The 15,177-nt window shown below is 35.5% G+C and overlaps 1 protein-coding gene and 1 long non-coding RNA gene across 2 annotated transcripts in view; one reads left to right on the forward strand and one right to left on the reverse strand.

Moving 5' to 3' along the window:
- Positions 1-134: 134 nt before the first annotated feature.
- LOC123672249 lies at positions 135-3,009 on the reverse strand. The gene is made up of 3 exons (XR_006746235.1): positions 2,690-3,009; positions 1,987-2,206; positions 135-1,471 (listed from the first exon to the last, which is right to left on the reverse strand). It is a non-coding gene; the product is annotated as an uncharacterized LOC123672249 (long non-coding RNA).
- Positions 3,010-8,451: 5,442 nt separating this feature from the next.
- Positions 8,452-15,177, forward strand: part of LOC123673492 (protein stum) — a 28,911-nt gene continuing 22,185 nt past the window's right edge. The window contains exon 1 of the mRNA XM_045607997.1: positions 8,452-8,702. The gene's annotated coding sequence lies outside the window, so the exon portion shown is untranslated. The remainder of the gene's footprint in view (positions 8,703-15,177) is intronic.

Below are 15,177 nucleotides of genomic sequence, written 5' to 3' on the forward strand. Positions count from 1 at the left end.
TGTGAATAAAAGAATATTTTTAACATAACTGTTTTTATTCAATTTTATTCCACGATATTCCAAAAAATATTTGTTCATCCACATACCAAAGTATGAACTATGTTAGATGTTAGAATGTCGTTTATACTGCTTTTATTTTTTTATTGATTGGGCTAATCAAAATGGTTACGATGAAAATTCAAGATATACAAATTTTTGATAGCCCATGTTTTAGTCCTATTTTATGCCTCAATAATACAAATGAATAGTTTTTTTAATTTCTTTATTCATTGGGCTAATCAAAATTCTGTACAAGAGAAAAGTCACAGCTGTCGCTAAGCAAAGGCCGTCCTAGTTCGAGACACAATTTGCTGCCCCAACAGAATTCAACTTTGCAGAATGCAAAAAATTAATATTGTATAATCGGGCAGATGAACAAATTGAAAGCTACTTTTTGAATAATTTCAATAAGTTTTATCTATCTGGTTGATTTGTATGAATCTTTCTCCAATAGAAAATAATGCTCTATCCAAAATTGTAAAATGAGAACTAATTTAAAATATGCTAATTTTTTTTTGCAGAATCCCACAAGACGAAGGATATAACAGCTTAAAGTTCATTCAGAAAACATCTCATGGCAGATAACTGTTCATGATTGAAGATTCTTCGTAATATCACATTTTTAACCTGATCTGATCGAAAACTTTTCTCGTAAATTATTACCAAATATACCATACCCCTTTTTTGCGGATGCGCTTAAATATAGCACATCCACCAGATATTTTTCAAGGATTTCCCTATATGGCGACATCTAGGAAAAGTAGCTCAAACCAAGTTTTGGTAGTTTCACTATTAAGTGTTTAGTTGGATGAATTATAATTTTCTTCATCTTTGAGCTTAAGAATGCCCTCAAAGTTGAAGCTGGAACTTTACCAAAAGGACAATATTTGAAGATAAATACGGCCAGCATCATTGTTCAACACAAATATAAGTTGGAAAAACAAAGAGCTTCAAGTGAACCTTGGAAAATTTTTAAGAGTTGTCGTGTTTACGGCGGCCGGTTGGGGATAATTGATTTAACCAGGAATTTTGTACGAGTCGAACGAAATCGTTTGAGAAGTTACATCGGGTTAAAATTCGAAAATTACAGACAAAAATAAGTGATCGCGAAAAAAGAGAAACAAAAAGGTTGAAAAAGCAAACCTCTATCTAAAACTAGAACAAGTTTAAAAGCATTGGAAGTTACTTGCCTTGCCAGATCCTTTTCCGTCACTTTCCTTTCTTCTTAACAGGTCGAGACATGTTTTGTATCTATTCTTAGATTGAAAATTCAGAATTGAGTCCTTCAAATTGTACTAACCATATACAAGCACAATGTTATGGAATTCAGTATTAATTTCTTACTTCATCAATTCGAATTCGTATTTTTTTCTTCTCATATCCTCTCAAAACCAACTATTCTAACATCCAACATATTCATCAGCTGTTAGTTCTGAAAATTTGAACGATTTCGAAATATTTTCACTGCACAATCATTCAACACCAAGAATACCTTAATAATTCATCTCCTAAATTCTTCAGGAACAATCAAGAAATATCAATTCTAGTTATAGAGTCGAAAATAAATTATGAAAAGCAGAAAGAAAAGTCAAGTAGTAAGCCACAGAAAATTGTCCTCTTAGGATGCGCACAGATATGAAATTTGGAAATAAAATTAACTTGATTTAGATATTGATTTGGCTCAATTCGGACATTTAGATATAATTCTATTTCAATTTCAATGTTGTCGTAATGTTTATGATGAACAATTTGAATCAAATTCCCAAATCCTAGAATATACTACTGTAGAATGAATCAAAGAAGAAAATAATATGCGCACTTCACTTTCTGAAGCATTTATCAATTAGATAACTTCCAAATGTGAAGAATGAGAGGAAGAATAAACCGAAAAACATAATACAGATAAATTAGTGCTCGAGTTAGATAAAAGGAATCGTTAATACTCACATTTTTTGTCAAAAAACCTCTATCCCTTTTCTAAAAAAGTCTAGCCATGTTGAATATGTATCTATTCCCTGATTGATAATCCAGAATTGAGTCCTTAGAATTGTATTAACGTATTTTCTTCTCATACTACCTCAAAACCTCAAAAAGAATGAATTAACATCATTGAGAATCGAAGACTTCTGTTCCCACATCCAACATATCCATCAGCTGTTACCTACTTCTGAAATTAATAAATAATTTTGATATCTTATCGCTACTCATTCATTCAATATCAAGAATACCTCAATACTTAACACCCCAGGAATAATCAAGAAATACTAATTCTGTTTGGGAGTAATATAAATTATGAAAAGCAGAAAGAAAAGTCAAGCAGTTAATCACAGAGAATTGTCCTCTTAGGATGTGCACAGATATGAAATATGGAAACAACATGCACTTTTGTTTCGAACATTTAGATAAATTCTGTTTCAATTTTGATATTGATTTGACATGAATGATAAAAAAATTCGCGGCAAATTACCAACTCCCAGTATGTAGTTTTGTTGAATCATCATCAAAGAAGGGAATCACATGACGCATCCTACATTTTTAAGCAGTTTTCAATTTACTTCGAAAATCAAAGAAAAAGAGAGAGAAGTAACCGAAAAACTTACCAAACACTCATTATTACACGAGATAGATGAAAAGAATTAGCAATACTCACATTTTTGTTCGGAAATCCTCTTCAACTTAGCACAAGAATACTTATCACTCATCACAAAATGGCCACCAAAATCGCTGAAAGCAAAAGCACAGATTTCTCGGATCTAAAAATTCAACAAACACCTGCGCGAGTTGGTCGAATGCAAAATAAATTATTTCAACTGCACCCTGATAAACAAATGAAAGCATATTGAATTTGCATCACCGTTTGGATAAACAGATGTTCCAAAAAATGAGATAATCTTATCAGTTCGATATAATTAGGTACAGTTCGAATTTTGGCTGGAAGTAAAATTTACGTAAACAGATTTTCTAGTCAGGGGAAGGTTTTTTGATTCGAATAACCTGAACTACAGAATATCAATAAGGCAATAAATTCATCGTGTTTAGATTTTAAGTATAAATATAATATAACAATTTCAAGCTGATCACATCAAATGTATCGGGTGTCCCAAATACATTATTCAGTAAGGGAATTCCAGAATAGCTTTGAGTTAGAAAAAAAGAATGGCACATTTTCGGGCACGATTCTTGAGAGAATTAATTTGGTGAAAACCACAATCTCTCAATTTCAACTGTTTTCAAGCTTTAAACGAACATTGGAAAATGGCGCGAAATGAGAAGTTCTCATAACTTCTTCATTATTGGTGCTATTCGAAATTATAAATTTTTTCAGAAGTAACAGCTAATTTTTTTAATTTTTGTATTTTTTCAAAATACATATAACGATACAATTTGAAATTGACAAATTTGAATAGTTTTTCCATAGAAGAAACTTTATTTAGAATTGATAAAAACTCTAATCTAACCATGAAAAAGAAAAAAAAAAAAAGAAACAGTAAAATTTAAAGAACAACATCAATCAATTGGATAAATGAACAAATCAAACGGTGTTGCATCCGGAGACCTTGGTGGCCACTTGGTTAATTTGTCGTGTCAAACTGAAACTTTCGATGAATTTTATAGTTTGAAATGAAATTCTTATATCATGTTGTAAATTTTCTGAATTGTATTTTCTATGGTTATGGTGCCACAAAAAAGATGAAATTGAGCTCAAGTAGTTGAGGGGTGACTGTAATCATATCAGAAGGATCGTCTCCAAGGGCGCAATAGGCGTATGAATGAACAAGCACTCAAAAGCTCCCGACATCTACATTTCTACAAGGAATTCAGATATGGGTTAAATTCTTATAGAAGGTCTAAACTCATAAAGCTGCATTATCAATATCTGCATAAAGATCATTAAACCACTCCCAGATAGATCGAAATTATCCCTATGTTAGAAAATACGTCAAGTCTATTGAGGGACGATATTCGGTAAAATCAAGACACGATTTTCACCAATATATCATACTTCGGATCAAACCAATATTTCAGCGAGCACATTATCCTGATTAAAATCAATAGGTGGTAAAATCTAACCTGTCTATTGTTAGATCCTCATTTGCGAATACAGAGTTTGATTTTATTTCATAGAATGTACAGTTGAGGTTGTACTAGCCATCCTCTTGTTGACGGGATCTTTATTTGTAATCAACGCCGTTCTGACAACGATGTTGTCGTCTTGAGAAACTGTTTACCGACTGAATTTCAAAAGATCAAGCTACTAGAAATATTGACCTATCCTCAGTATGTAGGTATATAAACATACTTTCATTTTATCTATTAATAATAATAGTAGGATGATATCCTGAACCACCTTCTCTGTTTAGTGCAAATTATGCAAAATGTTCCTAGCAAAAGGGTTTTCCGTGAAGAAGTTTCATGTTGATAATAAAAAAAAAGTATATTTTGAGAGAAATATACCATTATGTCATTAACGATGGAAAACTATATCAGTCAAATTGCCGCCACGGTATCGGTTAAACCACCTTATCTTTTTCATGAAATTTAGCATTACAAATTCGCATATTTGCGTCTTCGATAACTTCACGAATTTAATCTTTAAGATCTTGAATCAATTGACCTTATCTTCCTTGTGATCCTAAAGATTTGTGACACGGCGCATTGACTCGATGAAACAGCACCTTTTTTTTCTTTATTTCTTAAAATGGTCTGTTTAGCTAAAAATGAATTTGTTCCATACTTCACGGACACAGTGTATACTGAAGGCAATTTAGCTAGCCGGTAGAGCAGTTTATTATTCATTTCAAGCCATCTATAAAGGACAATAAAATCGTTCACGGTTGGCGCATCGCGATTTCTCGTTCGAGTTTTCGTTTCAAGACAGCCGCGCGGAGGTTGGGAAATTTTCCTGAAAAATTTCTCGGCAACGCAGGAGGAGGAGGACTAATTGAAAAGTTGGTCATTATTTACGGCCAGCGGAGTATGCATTTATGGCGAATTAGCATAAATGCAAAGTATTGCACACTTATTGCCTAGTGCTATGGTACACTGACCCTTGTGGCATCCGGAGGTTGAAGCGGAAGTTGTATTTTCCGACGTTGCGATGCATTTTCGCCAAACACTGCAGGCGATTTCCACCCCTGATACGCCAAAAGGGCCGGTTGAGCTCGGTCCAAAAATCAAGTTATTGCTCTGTGGGCTCGAAGAAGACGCCACCGCTGCAGGTGTCGCAAATTTGTTTATGTTGTTTGAATGCAGAGGGTTTTGTTTGGAATATACGGGAATATTTAAAGGGTGTTTTTTTTAGAGCTATAGAACTTCAATTTGCAATAAAACAACGATGGATTATTCGATTGACATTAATTTTATTTATCCGCAAGATAATCTTGTGGCATTACATTTTAAATATGATTTCTGGCATATGACCGCCACGGCTGGCTCAGATGTAGTCCAATCTGGACGTCCAATTTTCGATGACTTTTTCCAACATTTGTGGCCGTATATCGGCAATAACATGGCGAATGTTGTATTCCAAATGGTCAAGGGTTTGTGGCTTATCCGCATAGACCAATGACTTTACATAACCCCACAGAAAGTAGTCTAGCGGTGTTAAATCACAAGATCTTGGAGGCCAATTCACAGGTCCAAAACGTGAAATTAGGCGGTCACCAAACGTGTCTTTCAATAAATCGATTGTGGCACGAGCTGTGTGACATGTTGCGCCGTCTTGTTGGAACCACACCTCCTGTACATCATGGTTGTTCAATTCAGGAATGAAAAAGTTAGTAATCATGGCTCTATACCGATCACCATTGACTGTAACGTTCTGGCCATCATCGTTTTTGAAGAAGTACGGACCAATGATTCCACAAGCCCATAAAGCGCACCAACCAGTCAGTTTTTCTGGATGTAACGGTGTTTCGACATACACTTGAGGATTAGCTTCACTCCAAATGCGGCAGTTTTGTTTGTTAACGTAGCCATTCAACCAGACGTGCGCTTCATCGCTAATGGACGTAGTGCGCGATACGTATTCCGCACAGAACCATTATTTTCGAAATAAAATTGAACTATTTGTAAGCGTTGTTCAAGCGTGAGTCTATTCATGATGAATTGCCAAACCAAACTGAGAATAAATCACTTGACAGCTGTTAAATCGGTCGCCATCTTGAACAGTAATGCGAACTTAAAGTTATATACCTCGAAAAAAACACCCTATATTAATCTCTATCAAATGTGCGCGATCGAAGATCAGTCCTTTTTCATACACCTAACCTTGTTTAGATCGAAAGCGCGAGAAATGTTAAATCTATACGTAAAATCGATAATTTTCATTATTCTCCCCTCACAAATGCGTTGCTATGGAATAATTATGAAGAAATCAAGCTGCATCCGATGCTCAATGAACGGAACACTGCATTTCAATAACGATAAACATATTTTTCGTAATAAACGATGATTAAAATTCACCGTTTCAGTTTCGTTTCAAATCAGCAAGTTTTAATTGTATGTATTTAAGATGAGAAGTTAAATGTTGGAATTTCGCATCCTCCATGTGAATTTCGCGCGAAAAACTTGGTATGCTATTGAAAAAGTGAGATCGGAATGTAATAAACTATCCCCTTTATTTTTGTACGTAGAATCTACTGAAATAATAGAAATATAGGTTCTAATTTGAAAATTCATGTTCATCTATATGATGAATGACTTCATTGTAAAGTGTTTTTTTTAGAGCTATAGAACTTTAAATTGCAATGAAACAACGATGGATTATTTGATTGACATGAATTTTATTTATCCGCAAGATAATCTTGTGGCATTACATATTAAATGTGATTTCTGGCATATAACCGACACGGCTGGCTCGGATGTAGTCCAATCTGGACGTCCAATTTTCGATGACTTTTTCCAACATTTGTGGCCGTATATCGGCAATAACACGGCGAATGTTGTCTTCCAAATGGTCAAGGGTTTGTGGCTTATCCGCATAGACCAATGACTTTACATAGCCCCACAGAAAGTAGTCTAGCGGTGTTAAATCACAAGATCTTGGAGGCCAATTCACAGGTCCAAAACGTGAAATTAGGCGGTCACCAAACGTGTCTTTCAATAAATCGATTGTGGCACGAGCTGTGTGACATGTTGCGTCGTCTTGTTGGAACCACAGCTCCTGGACATCATGGTTGTTCAATTCAGAAATGACAAGGTTAGTAATCATGGCTCTATACCGATCACCATTGACTGTAACGTTCTGGCCATCATTGTTTTTGAAGAAGTACGGACCAATGATTTCACCAGCCCATAAAGCGCACCAAACAGTTAGTTTTTCTGGATGTAACGGTGTTTCGACATACACTTGAGGATTAGCTTCACTCTAAATGTTTGTTGACGTAGCCATTGAACCAGAAGTGTGCTTCATCGCTAAACAAAATAAAATGGACGTATGCGCGATACGTATTCCTCACAGAACATTTATTTTCGAAATGAAATTGTACTATTTGAGTCTATTCACGATGAATTGCCAAACCAAACTGAAAATAAAACACTTAACAACTGTTAAATCGGGCGCCATCTTGAACAGTAATGCCAACTTAAAGTTATATACCTCGAAAAAAACACCCGTTATTAATGTTTCTGTTCATCGATTGAAAAATTATGACTTAGTTCCTCAATACAATTAACTTTTTCATGGAATTTTTGTTTCAGTTATGTATCAATTGGAATTAACTTCAAGAGTTTTTTGATTCAAAACATCAATTTCTCGTTCAACGGTACCATATGAAGTTCTGTAATTTCTCTTAAAATTGAGATAACGTATTTAACAAAAAGAGGAAATTTTCAAAGAAGATTGACAACATCAAACAAGAGTATTCGTAAAAATTCTCGTCTTGCAACGCCTCTACAGGGTGTTCTGAATTAAACCTTATTTTCAATAGAAAAAGATAAACTTCCTTGATATTTTGTTAGTTCCCCTAATTTAAATTTTTTTTCATTTTGATTATTCATTCGTTTTTATGTTTTCGCCGTTAATTTTTTTGTGAATTTTCGACATGATATTTTGCAGCACGAACAGACAGAACTGAATTAAAAAACTTCGAGTAAAAATTGACAAATTACAGACAATCAGGCATAAAAATGATAAATTAACTCATTATCCTTTCTATCCCAACACACACCTATCATTAAAAAAAAAATAATAACAGTTCGTATTGGCCAATCCATCTACAAGGCGATCCGAAAGAGCCTAATCACCATATTTCCTTAATTAATTATTAATCCGCACCGATTGCAAAAAATTCCATAAATCACGTTTCCTACCCTTCGTTATCCACGCGTCCGAAGGTGGAAACTCAAAACAGCGCGGCTTTCTTGAAGGAGGGGAACTGTTAAAGTGGCAAGTAGGTCGCTTGGACTCGAGTAGACCGCCAGAAACCGTGCAAACGTCGTCTACACCTTGTGCTTATGGCGATCTCGGAACCATTGCCCGAATTTTCGGTTCTGTGCTCCCCGTGCCTCTATGATCCTCGTTCTTCTTCTTCTTCTTCTGTGTGCTACCGTTCGTTGCGATAGAGATGCTGGTTTTCTGTGTTTCGGATGGTGGTGTACTTTTTTTCGAGTCTTGTTTGGTTTTTGCTTGTTGATTGGAAGGATGTGATAGGTTGGATATGGTGAGTTAAAAATTTGATTTTGAGCTTTATTTCAATATGTGAATGTTGGGATTGGGTACAGCCAAAAGAAGGTGATGATCTCATGAGAAACCACGTGAGTGAAAACAAAGAATGGTCTTTATGAACCTATAAGTTGAAGGAACTTTACTTCAGTATGTACAGTGTCCTTATTTCTAAGCACTTTGAAATTCAAGGAACGATAAAAATCATAAAGAATTTCAGACTTTTAACCTTTGAAATTGATTGATTAATTCATCGAACTAGTGGAATAAATAACTGAAGCCTCTAATTTTTCGATCAAAAGCTCAAAGATGTTGAGAAATTCACTGACAATTTTTTTCTTTGGTTTGTTTATATTGCAAAATAGTGAGGATATCAAAATTTCCAAACTATCTGAAATGATCACTTTTTGAACAAAAGTTCTGAACCCAAATCACACTGTTCCAACTAACAAATCAAATCTTATTCCAAAACTTATGAAGAATAAGAAACATTCGTTAGTTATTAGAACTGTAATAAAGAATAACATTAGATTCGTCTTCAGCGATGAGGCTAAAGATATCAACCCAAAAAAATGCAGAAATTGAATAAGTAAACATTCGTATATATTTTCCTGTCATTTTTTCTATAAGGTGTGTAGAGACTCTTACATTATCAAATCTAAATCAGGCAATGTAAGGAGTTTTCCACTAAAAGCGTATAAAAAACTTTCTATCAATCATAAATCTTTCAAATGCATGAATTGGAGTTTTAAGCTCGAATATAATCAATGTTACTTCAACAAATTTGCCCACGAAATTAGTGCAAATGGTTAAGATGGTACATAATTTTTTATTTGATTTCTGTATTCCATATTTCTGAGAATGAAGTTGAAAATTCAAAAAATTAATATGGTGACTACAATGTCATAGTCTTAGACAAGAAAAAATGTACTTGGTGATGAACTGACTTGATACAAAATGGTGAAGGTGACGGTAATCCAGTTTGCTCATGATTTTACATTGAAATAACACTGTGTTGGTGTTCAGAGCTTTTGAGCATTAGTTCATCCATGGACCTTTTACGCCATTGGAAACCATAACAACGTACACGTTTACCTACAAAGGCATATACTATAAGATTTATTATGATGATAATGCTGTCAATTTTTTTTATCTAGAAGAAAGGGTTTGGATGATATGATCCTTCTGGAATTCGGCATGAACATTCTAGGGGTTATTTTACATGTACCAACTAGATTTCAAGCGAGTTGGATCTGTTGTTAAAAAAATAGGGGGTTTCCAATAAGAGATTTCATTTTGATATTGAAAAAAACGAGTATATTTTGAGAGGAATCAATTAATGTTTATTTCATTGTAAAGAGGATGGTATGCCATTAACGATAGAAAAGATATCAGCCAAATGGCCGCTATGGCTACGGTTGCAGTACCATATCCTTTTCATGAAATATTGCAAATTTGAACTATATCAACATAAAATTCCGAGTAAAATTCCGTCAGAAATTGAAAGTAAAAGTTCTTATTCATAAATAAATGAATACATACTAATGAGGACATCCTCGACTGAAAAAAACTCATTTAAAATTGATGTAATTCTGTATATGTAAATAAATATTGTGATTCTTCATCTGATATAAATTCCTTACTAATTAATCATTTCAATACTAGTTGATTAATAATTGATTTTTTCGTTATGAGACTAGTAGAGATATTACACAATATAAAAAATTATATTTGAATAACGCTAATCATTCCATAATTTATTACTTAAGATTATATCAATTATGTATTATTTTGGTAATTGAGTTAGAATGGAGAGCAGAGTTAGAATGGAGAGCAGAATAATTCTGTAGATATAATGAAAAATTTGCCACAAAAGTAATAGAATATGTAGATATATTCTCTTTATTCCATTTGACTATAATAGGGTACTTAGTTTTAATTTCGGTTACATATATTTTCGTTTGCATGTCTTCTGCATTATTAGATATTATTTCCAATGAGGGGTTTCATTTGGAATTGCCCGCTATCTGGCCAGCTATCACATTTGAAGGTATAATCTTTTGACATAAGTAAAAATTACGCCATTACTAAAAATGGAACGATACACGCTTCAAGAATAGCCTGAACTCTTACACTCCACATATTCCATATAGCTCCACTGCCAGCACTTTGAATTCAATGGTCAATAAAAAGCGTTTTCTTTAAAGCGTACACGCAATGGCATTCTTAATAAATGCCAGAAAAAAGAATGCAATCGGAAAATCTGGTCGATGCCTGCATTAATTTTTTTTCACCACACCGAAGAAACTTGGCGTATCTACATAAGTACAATTATATTCTACTTTATAACCCATTCGGAAGTTTCGGTATAACCATCTTTCATATCTTCAGTGTAACAAGCGAAGGTATTTACAATGCAGCAATCTGCGCGTAGTAAAGAAGAAAGTTTGTAAGTTTGTTGGGCGTCGAGATTCACGTAAGTGATAAGTGCCAAATATTAGGGGATGTGAGGGGTTGGGCCTTTCATAATTATAATGAAATGTGGAACAGAATCCAGAATTTACACTCACATACCTAATAGACATTCTGTTTTGCGTATAAACTGCTTCTTGTAGATTTTATCGATTTGGAATTCGTTAGGGAAGTAGCTGGAAAGAATGGGGTTCTTGTTCCTTTTTGGAGAGCCATAACAGGGTGACTTAGAAGTGAAGGAGCCACAGATTCCTGTTACAAAGATATTGAATCATATAAAGGGTGTTTTTTTTAGAGCTATAAAACTTTAAATTGCAATAAAACAACGATGGATTATTCGATTGACATGAATTTTATTTACCCGCAAGATAATCTTGTGGCATTAAATTTTAAATATGATTTCTGGCATATGACCGCCACGGCTGGCTCGGATGTAGTCCAATCTGGACGTCCAATTTTCAATGACTTTTTCCAACATTTGTGGCCATATATCGGCAATAACACGGCGAATGTTGTCTTCCAAATGATCAAGGGTTTGTGGCTTATCCGCATGACCAATGACTTTACATAGCCCCACAGAAAGTAGTCTAGAGGTGTTAAATCACAAGTTCTTGGAGGCCAATTCACGGGTCCATAACGTGAAATTAGGCGGTCACCAAACGTGTCTTTCAATACATCGATTATGGCACGAGCTGTGTGACATGTTGCGCCGTCTTGTTGGAACCACAGCTCCTGGACATCATGGTTGTTCAATTTAGGAATGAAAAAGTTAGTAATCATGGCTCTACATATACCGATCACCATTGACTGTAACGTTTCGGGCCATCATCGTTTTTGAAGAAGTACGGACCAATGATTCCACCAGCCCATAAAGCGCACCTAACAGTCAGTTTTTCTGGATGTAACGGTGTTTCGACATACACTTGAAGATTAGCTTCACTCCAAATGCGGCAGTTTTGTTTGTTGACTTAGCCATTCAACCAGAAGTTGCACTATTTGCAAGCGTTGTTCAGGCGTGAGTCTATTCATGATGAATTGCCAAACCAAACTGGAAATAAATCACTTGACAGCTGTTGAATCGGTCACCATCTTAAACAGTAATTCCAACTTAAAGTTATATACCTCGGAAAAAAACTCCCATTACAAACAACAAAATGTAGTTTTAATTGTGAGATATTCGCGAAAGTTTTTCCTCCAATTCATTTGAATTAATGAGCGTAGCCTCGAAAGATCGTAAAATGAAGGACCAAACTTATCCCAGCCATGATTAAGGTGCTTTAATCGGACCTTCGTTCTCTCGAACTTTTCGACCTCAATGTTTTGGTCGATTTTAACAGTTATCCACATGTAAAAGACCTTCTGCCCAATGCCACGTTCACCGATCGATTCGGCATATTTTTACACCGCGAATGAACCCCACACTGGTAAATTTCTGATAGAGAAATATTCCTTTTATCGGAGTCGTTAAAACAGAATAAAAAAACTGCAGAATACAGATCTTTCGCAAAGACAAATAGATTAATCTCATTCGTGTTAGAGAATGGGTAAATAAATTATACAGCGTGTGCCAAGAAATATACTAACTGACAAACGTCATGTACCCCGAACAGTAGGTGTTATGGTATGGGGTGCTATAGCACATGCAAGTAGGTTACCTTCAAGAAAAAGTGGAGCCATCTGTTCTCACCCACCTTAACCGGCTAGAGAATCCAATATTTCAGCAAAATAATGCCCGATCTCACGTTGCCAGAGTTAGTTTAAACTTTTTCGAAGCTACCCATGTGAATCTTTTGCCATGGCCGCCCAGATCCCCCGATCTTCTGCCCATAGAGCATGTTTGGGAAATCATGGGTAGAAGGCTTGGAAATTTACCCCAGCCCCCATGGACTTTGGCGGCTCTGAGACATGAAGTATAGGTAGCTTAGGATAGTATCCCTCAAGAAGAAATAGACCATCTTATTGCATCAATGCCGAGACGTGTTGGGGAGTGTATGGATAATCACGGTGGAGAAACATATTATTAACAAATTTATTGAAAAAAACTTGTAAACCCTTCGTTTTTTTCTCCAAATTTCAATCATTTACGCCTTGCTGCACTATCTATGTTTCACCAAATAAAAAATTGAAATTTTAACAGCTCCTTCTGGGTGTTGCAGTTTCTTTATCAGTTAGTATATCTTTCTCTTCCCTAACATAACCATTACATTTGGTGAAATTTTTACCACAGATTTTCTGAAAAATTACCGTATTCTTTAGCTTGAACAGTGGAATTTATTTAATTACAAGAGAACAATCACGTGCGGCGTTTTAGAATCGACAACAATCCTTCTCTAGAATTTTTCAAATTGTATATTATATCAAGTTTCATTTAAGCAGAGTATCTACCTATTTTTGCAATTGCTGACCTCCAAGTTGAGGTAATAATAGGTAAAACGCAGCAATACCAACATTACCAACAATAACCATCCCCACAAATTCGCAATGTTTTGTTTAGAAACTGCTAATTCCAATTACCCTAATTATATCAAAGCAGAACCTCGCTTTCTAGCTACAACGTGTCAACTGTGAAAAATCCAATTATCTAGTTACGAAATCTCAATTACGATAATAACGATAACGAAGATGGATAGCAGTCAACCTCAATCTTCATGTGTAGCCAGCGTATCCCAAAGGATGCATATCCGTAAACCGCAACTTGATACGTTTTCGAATAATCAGTCACATTTCCATGAACAGGTTCATTTCTAGAGGCACCGATGAAAACTGGCTTGGATCATACGCCTGGGTGCGTATGAAACTACGATGCCATCACAGTTTCCTAGATTCGAATTACGTGGTTTCGGCAAGAGAAAATTGATGTTTACTTTTCAATAGAGAGTTATGTGCGTTGGACTTTTTGAATGGATCTTGCTGATGAATGGTCGAGAACAAAGGCTCGAATGATGATTATCTGGGAGTGTTTGAATCTGCTCTGATTCTTGTAGTAGATCTATTCTTCTATGAGTTAAACTGAACACATGCCTTTACATGATCCCATTGAGAAAATATTTCAGTGCTTTCTCAATGGGATCATGTGAAGGCATGTGTTCAGTTTAACTCACAGAAGAATAAATCTACTACAGGAATCAGAGCAGATTTCTAAAGCCACTAGCCCATTATCTGGGCTATCACTTTCAAAGCTGTATTCTTTTAATATTTGCCAGCAGTTGGAGGAACTGGTGGAAAAATTTGAGCTGTTGGGAGCTGTTAAGAATCTAAACGGTGTGAGTCTCTCAAGAACAACTGAGAATATTGCTGCTGTATCCCGTAGTGTTGACGAATACCCAGGTTTGTTGATTACCCTTCGATCTTGGCAATAATAAGAAAAGATTAGAATAAAGAGAAAGGTTAGGTATACAGGATTATGTCAAGTGGAGTAGGCAAAGAAGGAGGGAATGGAGAGAGCATGTTGATAGGATGGCGCCAGATAGAATTGCATACATCTGCAAACATGAACGACCCAATGGAAAAAGAAAACCTGGATGTCCACCAAGATGGGGATAAAGTTGATTTTCCTCATATACTGAGTAGAAGGCAAGCCCTAGAAAACAAGGAGAATTCCCTAGCTAAAGGAAGAAGAAGAAGGGGCTCAGAAAATCCAAGAAAAGCGTTTCCATTTTCGATATGACACTGTTTGGTGAGGTTTTTGGACTGGTAGTGTTTTTAGACCTTATTATTATTATTTGAACTGGGGTCGTTTTGGTTCGGTAAGCCTTCCGGAAACTGCGACCATGCAGATCTTTTGTTCTCTACCCTACTCATTCATAGAAACCCAGGGAGGTCGTCAACGACGTTAATGAAGTTGACAACCTCCTTAGGGGCCTTGGCCGTTACCTCTCTGGTATCCAGGACCGGCTTACTCATGTGAATGGTTTTAGGCCAGCCAGCTCTGGACACTTGCATATCAAGTGTTCGGCTGTTTCTGCTTCCGATCCACATAGCCTGCAAATCTCGTCTGCTGA

This window comes from Harmonia axyridis, chromosome 2, assembly GCF_914767665.1.
Source record: "Harmonia axyridis chromosome 2, icHarAxyr1.1, whole genome shotgun sequence".
Lineage (NCBI taxonomy): Eukaryota > Metazoa > Arthropoda > Insecta > Coleoptera > Coccinellidae > Harmonia > Harmonia axyridis.